Genomic DNA, 15891 nt, shown 5'->3' with positions numbered 1-15891 from the left:
ACTATTGCATGGAGATATCTATACTAAAAAAAAAAAATACTTGTTCTTTATCTGAAATTCAAATTTAATCGGGATCCCTATATGTTATTTGTCAACCCTACCTGAGGGGTAAAATCATTTTGTAGAGAACTACTGATCTAAGACACTGCCTCTTTAAATGTGCTGGGAACTCATTACAACACTGATTCTTAAAGGCCCATTCCCAGGGATTCTGACTTACTGGGGCTGGTGCAGTGCCTCTGAATTTTCATTTTTAATGAGTTTCTAAGTGGTGCTAATGGTCGCTGGTCCAGGAAGAAGCCTTAAAGAGTATTGCCCCAGAGATTTTTGCTGGGTGACTATACACTAGAGGAAAGGAAATACCCAATGATTCTGGGAATTATTAGATATTGCTTCCTAAATGACATTGACTCCCAGGGACACAGTGTGCCACGAGGTTCAAAAATTCAGAGTAGCAACTTATGGAGATGAGCAGATAGATGGTATCTTGGCCTAAGTTAGTCTAAACTTGGACCCCACATGGAGTGACAACAATTATGGCAGGAAGCATCAAAGAATCCCCTGGGGCTGCCCTCCCACTCCTGCCTCCTCTGTACCAAGACATGGACCTAAAAGTAACACCACATCCTGAGAGAATTGCAGGGATTAATACCAACAACAAAAATTTCTGATACTGGGGTGGTGATTCCTCCACCCTTGCTAGGTAACTCACCTGTTTAGCTGGTACAAAAGTCAGATGGATCATACTGAATGACATTAGATGATTGTGGTCTTAATGAGGTAGTAATCCCAATTTCAGCAGCCACTCAAGATGTTTTTTCTCTAGTGAAGACAATCAACACAGCACCTGGTACCTGGTATACAACTCTTGACTTATCAAATGTTTTATTTTCCTTTCTAATCAATAAGGAAAATTAAAAATAATTTGCATTTATTTCCATATCAGGAAAAACAGTATACATTTATGTTCATTTCCCAGGGCTATAGCCTCTCTCCCACCATCATAATTTAGTTGAGAGGAACCTTGATTGTCTTGATATCCCAGAGGACATCAGGCCAATTCTGTATATTAATGTCATTATGCCAATTGGATCTGGCCAACAGGAAGAAACAAATATCAAAAATACCTTATTTACATGTATGTCAAAGGATGGGAGTTAAATTCCCTAAAATTTAATACATCTACTACACCAGTGATATTTGTAGAGGCTCCATCATTTGGGGAACGTTAGGATAGCCCTCTATAAAATGAGACGTGAGCTGCTGTACCTTGCACTTCACACCATGAAGTAGAAACAAAACGGGGCGCCTGGGTGGCGCAGTTGGTTAAGCGTCCGACTTCAGCCAGGTCACGATCTCGCAGTCCGATCTCGCGGTCCGATCTCGCGGTCCGGGAGTTCGAGCCCCGCGTCAGGTTCTGGGCTGATGGCTCAGAGCCTGGAGCCTGTTTCCGATTCTGTGTCTCCCTCTCTCTGCCCCTCCCCCGTTCATGCTCTGTCTCTCTCTATCCCAAAAATAAATAAACGTTGAAAAAAAAATTTTTTTAAAAAGAAACAAAACAAAAACCCACAATACTCGCTTCTTTCAAATTTGGAAGCAACACATGTCACATGTAGCATGTTGCTCCGAACCATTTCATTTGACAATTTGTAAAGCTACCATTTTTGAGTGGAGTCAGGTATAAGAAACTTCTTGAAGTTTCAAAAGAAGCTGTCTTGCTACTTGAGCCCTAGGACATGGAGTGACAACAATTTGGTAGACCAAATGGTAGTAGAAGTATATTGTTGTAGAGAAAGATTGTATATATGGTTTGAGGCAGGCTCCAGTGGGATTGTCACAGCACAGACCTCTAGGTGTTTAGTAAGACCACACCTCCTCTGATGACAAATATTCTCCCCTTGAAAAGGTGCTCCTGGTTTGCTACTGGCCCAAGTTTTTGAGACTGAACACATTACCACACACTACCACATGGCTGCATACACTGAACTTCCCATGATGAGCCACAAAGCTGGATGTGCACAGCAACTTTTTCACTGTCATATGGAAGTAGTATATAGGAGACCAGGTCCTAGCAGGTCCAGGAGCACAAGGAATGTGCATAACCACTTGGCTACAACTACTAAGATATATTTTTCTACCACTTTCTTGCCTTTTCCTCAACCTATGTGGGAGTCGTCTTGGGGACTTCCCAGTGAGCATTTCACAGAAGGGAATGAAGCATGGGCCTAGTCTTCAGATGGATCTTTACCTGATACTGCACTGACAAAAAGTGAATGTTCACTGTACTATGACCCATTTAGGCATGACCACAGAAAACCATGATGGAGAGAAATCCTCCAAGCAGACAGAACTTTGAGGAGTATATCTGGTTGATTGTTTTATGGCCTGAGGTACCAAGACCTATAATTATTTATGGGCAGTGGCTGTTGGATTGGACAGACAGCTAGGAGCTAGATGACAAGATGGACTTCATATGGGCCTCTTGGAATGTGAGAATATTTAAGTGTCAAGTATATATCCAACAGAGGGTATCCATGATTGCAAAGGCTATCAAAAATCAGATAATCAAGAGGATCTATTTTGCGAATGTAAGGAAGCCTCTTTCTCCAGGCATCCCAATGCTTGCTTAACACATCCACACACAAAGTGGCCATAGCAGCATGGAAGGAAGTGTGAGATAACAACATGGTTTTTAGCTCCCCAAGACCATTTTGCCTTTAACTACTGCTGAGTGCCCAATCTGTCAACAGCAGAAGCCAATACTAAGGTACTGATACAGTACCAATGTCCAGGGTGGCAGGTGACTACCTAGTAGCAGTTGATTATGATGAACTCTCTTCATCATAAAAGGAACCATTATTTATGTTCTCAGGGATAGCTTCATATTCTGGGTAAAAATTTACTTTCCCTGCCTACAGAGCTTCTGCCAACCCTAGTATCATGAAGTTACAGGATGTCTAATCCATTGCTATGGTATCCCATATAACTGTTTCTGACTATGGTCATAGGTTATGAAAAAACAGGTTTAGAGATAGGGTCATGCTTTCAAAGTCCTCCATCTTGCAGAAGCTTGATAGAACAGTGATCTGGCCTGTTGAAGTTTCAATTGTAGGGCCAGCTGGTACCCAATGTAATGCTAGGATATTGTCCTACAGCACAGGATGCATGCTATAAACCAGCAGCCAATATTGCACAGAGCCAGAGTGCATAGGTGTGGGGACCATGGAAAAGAATGGTTCTTCTATCCACACTGACTTCCTAAGGTGTTTCTCTACCATGCTAGACATTCTCCTGCCTCCATTTCCTCTACCTAAATTCTTTCCTCCACTCTATTTTTTATTTTTATGTTTTGTTTATTTATTTTGAGAGAGAGAGAGGGCATGAGAAGGGGAGGGGCAGAGTGAGAGGGAGAGCAAGAATCCCAAGCAGGCTCTGTGCTGCCAGCACGTAGCCTGAGGCAGGGCTTGATCCCACAAACTGAGAGATCATGACCTGAGCCAATATCAAGAGTCAGATGCTTAACTGACTGAGCCACCCAGGCATCCCACCTCCACTCTATTTAAAATTGCAAAATCTCCCTCTGTCTTCCTGATTACCCCTTCCCTTACAATGCTTTTCTCTCTAGCCCTTCTCACCTTCTAACATACTATATTATTGATTTCATTATTGTTTATTATTATCTGTCTTCTCCCAGTAGAAGGTGAACTTTACAAGAGCAGGGCTCTCTATTTCATTCGCTCTTCTACCCTTGGTGCCTAGGACAGTGCCTGAAACATAGTAGGCACTCAAAAAATATTTATAAATTGATTTGAATGAATATCATGAAAGTTCTTGGGGAATAGTAAATAAATATATCCAGTCTATTATCTTTCTCTACATTAGGGATTAGTTGGCAAGCTTTTTCTGTAAAAGGCCAGAGAGTAAACACTTGAGGATTGTGGGCCATGCAGTTGCTATAGCAACCACTCCATTTTGGCACTGTAGCATGAAAGCAGCCATAGACAGGAAGTAAATGAATAGAGGATACATGCAGAAGAAGGAGAGGAATTGCTGAAGGTCTAGGAATTGGGAGACTGAGAAGGGAGTTAATATGGAAAAAAGGGACTTCATACGGAAATACTTTACAGAAATACGTTTGATTCATTTCTTTCTCAGGCCCTTTCATGCCACCATCACAACTAATACTACTGAAGTTAGATTTTCAGTTTGGCTTTGATTTTTGAATATTGTACTTTTATTTTTTTTTAATTTTTTTTTAACGTTTATTTATTTTTGAGACAGAGGGAGACAGAGCATGAACAGGGGAGGGGCAGAGAGAGAGGGAGACACAGAATCAGAAGCAGGCTCCAGGCTCTGAGCCATCAGCCCAGAGCCAGACGCGGGGCTCGAACTCACAGACCGCAAGATCGTGACCTGAGCTGAAGTCGGTTGCTTAACCGACTGAGCCACCCAGGCGCCCCTGAATATTGTACTTTTAAAACTCCCACAGAATCCACTTACTAATACGACCTCCAGGTGGAGCCCTTTCTCTTTTTCTCATTAAGCTGTTTTTATTATAATGGATCCCTGAACATCTTGACGGTTGGGGGTACCCACCACCACTGCAGATGAAAATACCACTTTTGACTCCCCAAAAACTTAACTACTAATAGCCTGCTGTTTACCAGAAGCCTTACTGATAACATAAACATTTGATTAACACATATTTCATACATTATATACAACAAAGTGAGCTAGAGAAAATGCTATTAAAATCATAAGGAAGAGAGAATACATTTATAGTACTGTACTGTATTTATTGATACTCTAAGTTTACATTGTTTATAAGATGAAAAATCTCTCAGTGTCTACATCAATATTGCCTTTTCTTAAAAGTTTTTATTTATTCATTTATTTACTGAGGCAGGGGGAAAGGCAGAAGGAGAAAGAGAATTCCAAGCGGGCTCCACACCCAGCACAGAGGCTGACATGGAGCTCGATCACACGAACCATGAGATCATGACCAGAGCCAAAATCAAGAGTTGGACCCTTAACTAACTGAGCCACCCAGGTGCCTCTTAAGTTCTTATTTAAATTCCAGTTAGTTAACATACAGTGTAATATTAATTTAAGTTGTACAATACAGTGACTCAAACTTCCCAACAGCACCCAGTGCTCATCACAAGTGCACTCCTTAATCCCCATCACCTATTTCACACACACACACACACACACACACACACACACGCACACACACACACCCTCCCTCTGGAGTGATCATTTTGTTTTCTATAGTTAACAGTCTGTTTCCTGGTTTGTCTCTCTGTCTGTTTCCATTGCTCATTTCTTTGTTTCTTAAATTTCACACATGAGTGAAATCATGTGGTATTTGTCTTTCTCTGACTTGGCATTATTCTTTCTAGCTCCATCCACATCATGGCAAATGGCAAGATTTAATTGTTTTTTATGGCTGAGTAATATTCCACTGCATTTATATACCACATCTTCTTTATCCATTCATCCGTTGATGGCCATCTGAGTTCTTTCCATAATTTGGCTATTGTTGATAATGCTGCTATAAACATCAGGGTACATGTATCCCTTTGAATCAGTATTTTTGTATCCTTTGGGTAAATATCTAGAGTGCAACTGGTGGGTCACAGGGTAGCTCTATTTTTAACTTTTTGAGGAACCCCCATACTGTTTTCCAGAGTGGCTGTACCTCAATATTATCTTATATGATACAAAACACTACAGATGTTATATATATATCACTAAAACTAGACTTTAAAAATGCAAAGATGGGGCGCCTGGGTGGCTCAGTCCATTGAGTGTCTGACTTGAACTCAGGTCTTGATCTCACCATTTGTGAGTTTGAGCCCCATGTCAGGCTCTGTGCTGACAGCTCAGAGCCTGGAGCCTGCTTCGGATTCTGTGTCTCCCTCTCTCTCTGTCCCTCCCCCATCTGTGCTCTGTCTTTCTCTCTCTCTCAAAAATAAATGAACATTTCAAAAATTAACAAAAATGAAAAGATAATGTGAAAAAGAAATTATTTTTATTTATCTATATAATCATGCATTGATAATGAAGAAGCAGCAGTATGATTGCTCTGTGGTAGCCTAGTGTAACCAATATGATTGCTTCGTGATAGCCTAGCTAATATACTAATGAATCAATCACTATAAAATTTTTATGGCATATAGCATTATAGTCATATTCATAATACAGTATTGTCCCCTTTTTTATTTTTTATTTTTTTTGTCCCCTTTTTAAAAAGTAAGCTCTAGGCCCAATGTGGGGCTTGAACTCATGACCCCAAGATCAAGAATCACATGCTCCACCTACTGAGCAGGTGTCCCCCCCATAATACAGTATTGAAAACAGTGTTACATTTTTTTAAAAAAACACTTACTTGTAATGATAGGCTGATATATACTTATTCTGACTGAGAGACACAGACAGAGACAGAGAAGCATCCAGTACAGTAATGTAATTTGCTGAAGGCAAAGTTGTAAAACAGTAAGAAAGCCAGCACAATATTAATTTTATGTTAAATATCACTCATGTTATGCCTGTGTAAGGATAGGCTAACCACTTCCATACAATTCTTGCACACAATGTTCTACATGATGAACGATGAACGCTCAGGCAATGATGATAACGACACGAAATGTCTCAATACAGCTCTTGTTATACAGTTACTAGATTTTCACACAAAGACACGCACAGACATACACAACAGATATTTAGTAACTGTACATCATGATGATTATTTCTATTCATTAAGTGGATGTGGATCATCACAGAGGTCTTCCTTATCTTCACGTTGAGTAGGCTGAAGAGGAGGAAAGAGAGGTCGGTTGGTCTTGTTGTGTCAGGGGAGACACAGATGGGGGAGGTGGAAGGGAAGGCAGGAGAGGCAGGCACACTAGATGCAACTTTATGGAAACACATGTAATTTCTGTCCGACTTTCATGCTTCTTCCTTTCTCTAAAAATGTTTCTATATACCACCAGTCCTCTTCCACCATTTGTTTTAGTTTCAGTGCCCATATCACAGAGGTTCCATGCTGTAAAAGAACTCCAAAGCAGTCTTGAATAGTCAGAACTTTCTGCCCGATTGTTTAATGCCAGCTTGTTTTCTGGCACTGCTTTTTTTACATCTTCCTCCTCGTCATCTGGCACTGGTTTGGAAGCACTCATGTCCATTGAGTCATCTTCTGTTAATTCCTCTGGTGTGATGTCTGTTAGCTCTTAAATTTCCCAAGATCCAGATCTTGAGACCCTTCACCACAACCACCCTCCACCTTTTTTGCCATATCTACAATCTCTCTCATGATTTCCTTGGCTCTGTTGTAAACTCTGTGAAGTCAGGCACAGCATCTGGGCAGTTTCTGTAGCAGGAATTTATTGTTTGGGGTTTGATGGCTTTCGTGGCTTTTTCTGTAACAACAATGGCATTTCCAATGATGTAATCCTTCTAGACTTTCATGATATTCTCTCTATTGTAGTTCTATTCCACAGTATTGACAATCCTTTCCCTAAAGTACTGTGTGTAATGAACTTTAATGATCCTTATGACTCCATGATCTAGAGGTTGAATTAGAGCCATTGTGTTTGAGGGCAAGTAGACCGCTTCAACATCTCATGGGGTTCTGAGTAGACAGGGCATTGCACAAAATCAAAAGAATGTTAAAAGGCAGTCCCTTACTGGCAAGGTACTTCCGGACTTTAAGAACAAAATATTGATGGAACCAATCCAAAAAAAGGAACCAATCCTTGTCCAGGCTTTCTTGTAGTACAACCAAAACAGTAGCAGCTGGTGTTTATCTTTCCCCTTCAAGGCTTGGGGATTATCAGCTTTATAGATAAGGCAGTTCTGATCATAAACCCGACTGCATTTGCACAAAATAGAATTAGCCTATCCCTTCCTGTCTCAAATCCTGGTGCTTGCTTCTCTTCCTTACTAATAAATGTCCTTTGTGACACTTTTTTCAGAATAGGGCACTTTGGTCTGCATTAAAAACCTGTTAAGGCAGATGTCCTTTCTCCTCAATGACTTTTTTTTTTTAAGTTTTATTTTATTTATTTGAGAGAGACAGAGACAGAGTGAGTAGGGGAGGGGTAGAAGACAGAGAGAGAATCCTAAGCAGGCTCCACACTGCCAGTGCAGAGCCCAGCATGGGGCTTGAACTCACAAACCGTGAGACCACAACCTGAGCTGAAACCAAGGGTTGGATGCTCAGCCAACTGAGCCACCCAGGCACCCCCTCAGTGATTTTTTAAACTGTGTCTGAGAATGCATCTGGCTGCCTCTTGGTTGGTGCTTCTCCTGTTTTCTTGACATTTTTCAAGCCAAACTTCTTGTTCAAATGATCAAATCATCCTTTGCTGGCATTAAATCCTCCAGCTTTAGATCTTTCTTCTTCCTTTTGCTTCAAGTTTTCATATAATGACCTCACTTTTTCTCAAATCATATTTGAGTCTATAGGTATGCCTTTCTTATACTAATCCTGTACCCAAATAAGAGCTGCATTTCAATAGGAGATAAAAAGGTATTTTGCAACAAGTACAAAGTTTTCACCCCCGTTGGTGTAGCTCCAGTGACAGCTTCATGAATTTCCTTTTTTTTTTTTTTTTTTACTATGTTCCTTACACTGGATTCATTTATCTTGAAATGCAGGCAACCACACTGCAGACCTCAATCTACATGTAGTACATATCAAGCAGCTCAACTTTTTCTTGTCATGTCATGACTTTCCTCTGCTTCTTAGAAGCACTTTGAGCATCACTAGTGGTACTTTGCATGGGTCCCATGGCACTATTCAAGGTTTATAGTGTGGCACTAAGCATGGTGAAAAACATGCAAGAACCTCGAGAGAAAACATTTTACTGTGATTCACAATATACTGGAGAGAAAACCCAGTCATATGAAGACCATCATCACCAACAGCATTTGAAGTGGATACTGGCAACACTTAAGCTCACCATCACAGCTAGGAGAGATGGATACAAAATTCTTGCATAGTATAGTATGTGCTACAGTTAATTTTACGTAGTTATGATTTAATCCTGCATCTTCGCATTTGGTTACATTTCTTTTGACCGTAAACGGCACCATGTATGGTCTGCATTTGTGTGCATCAGTTTTGATAAATTTTAACCTTTTATAATACATTTGTGTATATTTTATGGTAGTGACAAAATAGTATCTACATATATTTTATGCTTTCATGACATATCTAACTTCTTTATTTTTTGATATATATAGGCAATGCAGTTCATCTATGAGTTTTTTTCGAATTGTTACAAATCTCCAAAAATTTTCCAATATATTTATCTAAAAAATCCATGTATAAGTAGACTCCCACAGTTCAAACTCATGTTGTTCAAGAGTATACTGTAGTTTATTCCACAAATATTTACTGGGCATCTATGATGTGCCAAGAACTAAGTGTTAGGATATAGCTTTGATTTAGACAAAGACCCTATCCTCAGGAAGCTTACATTCCATGAAGACAGATAATCAAATATATATATAGTCACTTCAGAGAGTGATATGTGATACAAGGAAGTTACAAAGAGTAATGGGAGTCCTCCTTGAAGAAATACCACTTTTTAAGCTGAAAACTGAAGAATAAGAACCAACCATGCACTGTGGTAAAATATCTACAACATAAAATTTACCATTTTTAAAGTTTATTTTATTTTTACAGAGAGCACAAGTAGGGGAGGGGCAGAGAGACAGGGAAAGGGAGAGAATCCCAAGTAGGCTCCACACTCTCCATGAGGAGCCCGATGTGGGGCTTGAACTCACAAACTGTGAGATCATGACCTGAGCTGAAGTCGGACGCTTAACTGACTGAGCCACCCAGGTGCCCCCAAATTTACCATTTTTTAGGAGTAGAGTTTTGTGACATTAAGTACATTAACATTGTTGTGCATCCATTACCACCACCCATCTCCAGAACTTCTCTCATTTCCCCAAACTGAAACTCTGCACACGCTAATCAATAACTCCTCACTCCCCAGTGGCCCCAATGGCAACCACTATTCTCTTTTCTGTTTCTATGAATTCAACTCCTATTAGGTACCTCATATAAGTATAATCACACAGTGTTTGTCCTTTGATGACCAGCATATTTCACTTAGCATAATATCACCAAGTTTCATCCATGGGTCAGAACTTTTAAGATGACTATTCCATTGTAAATTTATACCACATTTGTGGTATTCTTCTGGTGTTCATCTTTGTGCTTTTGTGAATAATGTTGCTATGAATAGAAGTATAAAATGTCTATTTGAGTGCCTGCTTTTAATTCTTTTAGTGTATACCCAGAAGTGATCATACGGTAATTGCATGTTTAATTTTTTGAGGAACTGCTAAACTGTTTTCCATAGCAGCTAACACTGTTTTACGTTCCTTCCAGCAAAGCACAAAGGTTGCAGTTTCTTCAGATCCATACCAGCTCTTGTTTTGTGCCTTTTATTATATTATTATTACTATGGCTATCTATTGAGTATGAAGTGGTATCTCACTGTGGTTTTGATTTATATTTCCTTAGTGATTAGTAATGCTAAGCATCTTTTCATGTGCTTATTGGCCATTTGTATATCATCTTTGGAGAAATGTCTGTTCAAGTCCTTCGCCCTTTTTTAATTGGGTCGTTTGACTTTTGTTGTTAAGTTGTAGGAATTCTTTATATATTCTACATATTAACTCCTTATTAGATGATTTGCAAATATTTTCTGCCATTATGTGGGTTGTCTTTTTACTTTAGTAATGTCCTTTGATACACAGAAGTTTTTAATTTTGAAGAAGTCCAATTTATCTAGTTTTTCTTTTGTTGCCCGTGCTTTGGTATCATTTCCAAGCAATCGCTGCCAAATCCAGCATCATGAAGCTTTTCTCCTATGTTTTCATCTAAGAGTTTTGTACTCTTCACTTTCATGTCTAGGCATGTGGTTCATTTTGACTTAATTTTTGTCTATGGTGCAAGATAAGGGTCTGACAGTCCTTTTGCACGTGGATGTCCAATTTTCTTAGCACCATTTTTTCCAAAAGACTGTCTTTTCCACATTGAACGGTCTTGACACCCTTGTCAGAAATCGTTTGAGCACACACATTAGAGCTTATCTGGGGGGCTCTCCACTCTATTTCATTGGTCTGTATGTTCTTCTTTATGTCAGTACCACAGTTTTTTGATTAATGTCGTTTTGTCGAGGTTAGAGTTTTAAATCAGAGGTCACAGCAATTTCAAAGAACTAGAGTAGGGATCAGCAAACTTTTTCTGTAAAGGGCCAGATAGCAAATGTCTGGGGTTTCACAGGCCATGTGGTCTCTGTCATAATTACTCTACCCTGCTATTATAACACTAAAGTAGCCATAAACAAGACACACTCAAATGGTCGCAAGTGTGTTCCAATAAAATTTTATCTATAGTAACAGGTGGCAGGACAGATTTGCCCCAAAGGCAGCAGTTTGACACTCTGGGCTGGAGGCCACAGTTGGGCCATTTTCAAAAGTCCAAAGGAAGGCAAGTGTGACCAGAATAAAGGTGAGAGAGGAGAAAGGTGAGATTGGAGAGATAAGTAAGAGCCAGATCACAGAAACCTATAAACCACAAGAGGATTTGATTGTTCTCCCTCACCCATTCACTCACCAAACATCTATCAGGGGCCTACTGGGAGCCAGAGGCTGGGACTACATAGGAGTTAGGCTCAGTCCTCAACCTCAAGGAGTTTCAATATAGGGAAGAGGTGTAAGCTAAGGAGTTTTAGTACAGATCAAATTTCCTTTCTGATTCATGACATATGCTCCATTCCATCACCTGAACCATGGGAGCTGCTCTGAGTTTACCCTACTGCTTTGGTTCAAGCCTTTATTAATTCTCTCCAGGATGATCACAAACAGTCCATTCAAACAGCCTCTGCCTGTAGCCTCACCATCTTCCAAACTACCCTCCAAACTGCAGCATTAAACTCCTAAAATGTAATTATGATTGTACTCCCCACCTTCAAACTGTATTGATGGCTTTCATCACTATTAGAGTTAAGTCCAAATCCTGAGGATGACACAAAAGGCCCTGAATGACCAAGCTCTTCCCAACTTCTCAGCATCATCTGCTCTCTCTCCCCTTGGTGGGAAGTGCTAACTGACAGCCTGGGACATCGACTCACACAAATAACACAAGAGCACGTTTGGGTCATGATTAAGTCATGGGTAACATCTACATCAAAGAACATCTGATATGTGTGTGAATTCTTGTTGCTCGTGTTTCCATAGTAAAGTATAATTATGAATTGAGCAAGACTTAGTAATAAAAGAGCAAATTTGTATAGAGAGAGCCTAGCACTGCTAAGCCATTTAATCCTCACAACTCTCTTCTAAGGTAGTAGTGTCATTGTCTCCATTTTACAGATTAGGAAACTGAGGCACAGAAGGGTTAACTTCCCCAGAATTACACAGCTTGTATAAGTGAGGGCATCAATATTCAGACTCAGGAATTCTGGCTCTATAATCTGTGCTATTAAGCACATTAAGCTCCCTCACTAAACCATGAAGATGTTATTTTAAAATACTGACTGCGGCACCTGGGTGGCTCAGTCTTTTGAACATCCGACTTCGGCTCAGGTCATGATCTCATGGTTTGTGGGCTCAAGTCCCGCATCAGGCTCTGTGCTGACAGCTCAGAGCCTGGAGCCTGCCTTGGACTCTGTGTCTCCCTCTCTCTCTGCTCCTCCCCCGCTCACTCTCTGTCTCTCTCTCCTTCAAAAATAAATAAACATTAAAAAATATATATTAAAATACCTACTGAAGGGGTGCCTGGCTGGTTCAGTCAGTAGAGCATGTAACTCTTGATCTTGGCGTTGTGAGTTTGAGCCCCATGATGGGTGTAGAGATTACTTAAAAACAGAATCTTAAAAAAAATTAAAAGATAAAATAAAATAAAATAAAATAAAATAAAATAAAATAAAATAAAATAAAATAAAAAAAATACTGAAGCTGTGCCCATAGTCTAAAAGCATGGTCTCTGGCTAGCAGCATTAGGTTCATCTGGAAGCTTATTAGAAGTGCAAATTCTCAGGCCTGACCCCCGACCCACTGAGTCAGAGTCTCTGGAGGTAGGGCCCAGGAATCTGAGTTTTAGCAGGCTCCCCAGGTGATTTTTAAGCATGACAAAGTTTGAGATTCACTGCTCTAAAACATTTATTCCTGTGCAGTAAAGGCCTTAATGGAGGTAAAGCTTAAGACAAACTGAGAATAATTTTGACAAAAGAAGTAGAAATCGAATTCTTTTAAATTTACAAAGCTTTCAAACTGTGTCATAAAAAAACGATCCTACTACAGAACAATATAGGTTGTCAAAGGTCCTGAGAGGATGCTTGAAAGGATGAATAAAAGTACATGATAAACCTGAACGTCAAGCAATCAGGCCCAGGTCAAATCCACACACCTACTAACCTGCTGTGTGTCTTTTTGCAATTGCTTAACCAGAGCCTCAATTTCTTAACTGACAGGGTAAAATAGTAATCCCCTTGACCTATACCCCATGATGTTTGTGAAAATCAAGTGAGATAATGTATGTGACAATGCTTTGTATGGAAGGATAACATGGTTCATTTTCTGCTGCAACTCGTTACAATAGAATAGATGCATCTTCCCTGCTACTCAGGAAGTGGATAGGAGTTTGAGTCTTGCAGTGACTTAAGAGAATTCTCTTTAGTGTAGGTTGTAGGAGATACACAGCTGGAATGAGGGGTTGCTCTGGCCTTGACAAGACAGGAAAAGAGGGAAGTGTCCTCACTGAGAAAATGGGGCCAGAGCATCGGCAGATGGTGGTAGGAATACCATTATATATCTCTGAACTCATCGGTAGCTTTATAATTTCTCCTCCCATAAATATTTCATTAAAACCTGTAATAGCTTAGGCCAATATTCAGTCCTGTGCATTCTTACGGCCTAGCATTTGCTATTATATGGGCTGTTTACAGTAGCTTCTGTTCTGATTGGTCAATGTTTGTGCCTCTCAGGTTGTTAAAATTTTAAATATCACCTCTGGTTATACTCCATAATAGAAAGAAATGTTATTTGAAGTTTATTTCAAACAGAAGCAATTCTCCCCTTTCTGGATGGTTTAATGGGTTCATCCTGGGCTTCACCAGGCCTGTCTATTCCTCTGAACTTTGATTCCATTGCATAATCCTCAACTTAATGACAAATAGTTTCAGCATGTTCATTCATCAAAACAACAAAATTTATATTTACTTATTCTGTTTCTAGCACATTTCTCTGGCTGAGGAAGACACAAGCTACCATTCTGGAAGGACTCTCATGCATGTGTGGGTAAGAATTTGATATCTAGGGTGGGTTTCTTTTATTCATTTTGTAAAGCTAGGATATCCCAGGCCACCACTCTCTTTTCTTTCCCCCTTCTTTTCTCCCATTGCTATTTTCTCCCTTCAACTAGGGACAGAATAGGTACACTTCCAATCTATTCATTTTTTTCCTTTTGGATTGTCTCTTGGATGAAAAGTGACTTTCAGATAAATGTGAATCACTTAAGATGGAGCTACTACTGGGAGAGTTTAAAGGCCTCTCATAAGAAAACAAAACCTATTAATTATATTCCTTACTCGAACTGACTTTAAGCCATGTAATAGATTCCTGTATCTTACAATCTTCACCTCGAAATGGTAGGTGGTAGGGATACCAGTTATTTTTCAAGCATGCATAATTTTTAATTGAAGCTGAAATGTTCAAAGTGACCAGTAGCTATACTGGTTGAGGCATGACATGGACACTTAATCCCCAAAATTATAACACTTAAAGATTTCTGGCTCTGCTGAATGCGACCCATGCAGTGTAAGGAGCAGCCCAACATTCTCTCTCACTTGGGGTGACTTAGCTTCCCACATCTAGAACCTGTTTAACAGAAACCCCAAATTCTAGAGATAGTCTGCTAAAGCAGGTACAACCAGGGCAGGGAAGGTGACTGATTTTCTTTTCAGGTGCTCTACATGAATCATGTACTGGGTTAAGTCCCTTCATTCCACCAGCATCCCCCAATCCTTTTCCCCCGAAAAGCAAAAAGCCTAGAGGATTTAAGGCCTTGTTACTCAAGGCATGGTCCATGAACCAGCAGATCTGAGGTTGCCTGCAAGCCTGCAGAAATGCAGGGTCTCAGGCCCAAACCAGACCCACAGAACTCTGCTTTTTAACTAAATGTCCAGGTGACTCATATTCACGTTAAAGTATGAGAAGTACTGGTTTATGTGATGCATTTGTTAAAGCCCATACCAAAACAGAACCAAGATTCTCTACTTAGTTTGAACACTTGAAAAATTAAAAACAGATGACTCACTTCACTTTTGATGTGTGATGCTCGAAGGAAAGCAGCCCGAGCCTTGGTAGAGAGGAAGTGGTGATACTGAGAAGACTTCTCTCCTTACAGGTTCTCCCGTAGACACTGCAGCTCTTTAAAGTTCCAGGACCTTCCCTTTGCCAGTCCTCAGGAGGCAAGAGAAAGAATCAGAGAGGAAATGGAACAGCTCCTCAGCCAGGTCCTGCAACAACCAGGAAGACGGAGGCTTTCCAGAAAAACTAGCCTTGAGGAAATGTCCAGGGTAAAATGAATGGTTCTCATACCTCCTTGAGTTCCTTTCTTCTCCACCATCAGCTAGTTATTACCCACATTTCTTTCTCGACCACTGGGATTCAAACTGACGACCTAATGCCTCCAATCAGCCTGGGATCCATTTCCAGCGTTCCTGGCAAGAGGATGGGAAAGGGAGAAAATGCACGAGTCAGAAAGATATTTTTATCTTTCTCTTTGCACGACAGAATCCTGACAACAGTATCTCTGACACAAGCAACAACTTGAGGAAGGGTCAAAACCAATCCTACCAAATA

General features: G+C 40.2%; 1 protein-coding gene across 2 annotated transcripts in view; it reads right to left on the bottom strand.

Moving 5' to 3' along the window:
• ABCG2 (ATP binding cassette subfamily G member 2 (Junior blood group)) overlaps positions 1 to 15891 on the bottom strand; it is a 132260-nt gene extending 116369 nt beyond the window's left edge. The window contains exon 1 of one of the 2 annotated variants that reach the window (XR_006296147.1): positions 15344 to 15891. The gene's annotated coding sequence lies outside the window, so the exon portion shown is untranslated. The remainder of the gene's footprint in view (positions 1 to 15343) is intronic. The other variant, XM_043572205.1, reaches the window with a different exon arrangement.

The sequence above is a fragment of the Prionailurus bengalensis genome, chromosome B1 (assembly GCF_016509475.1).
Source record: "Prionailurus bengalensis isolate Pbe53 chromosome B1, Fcat_Pben_1.1_paternal_pri, whole genome shotgun sequence".
Lineage (NCBI taxonomy): Eukaryota > Metazoa > Chordata > Mammalia > Carnivora > Felidae > Prionailurus > Prionailurus bengalensis.
Note: the sequence above shows the minus strand (reverse complement) of the source record. Positions and strands in the feature narration are given on the sequence as shown.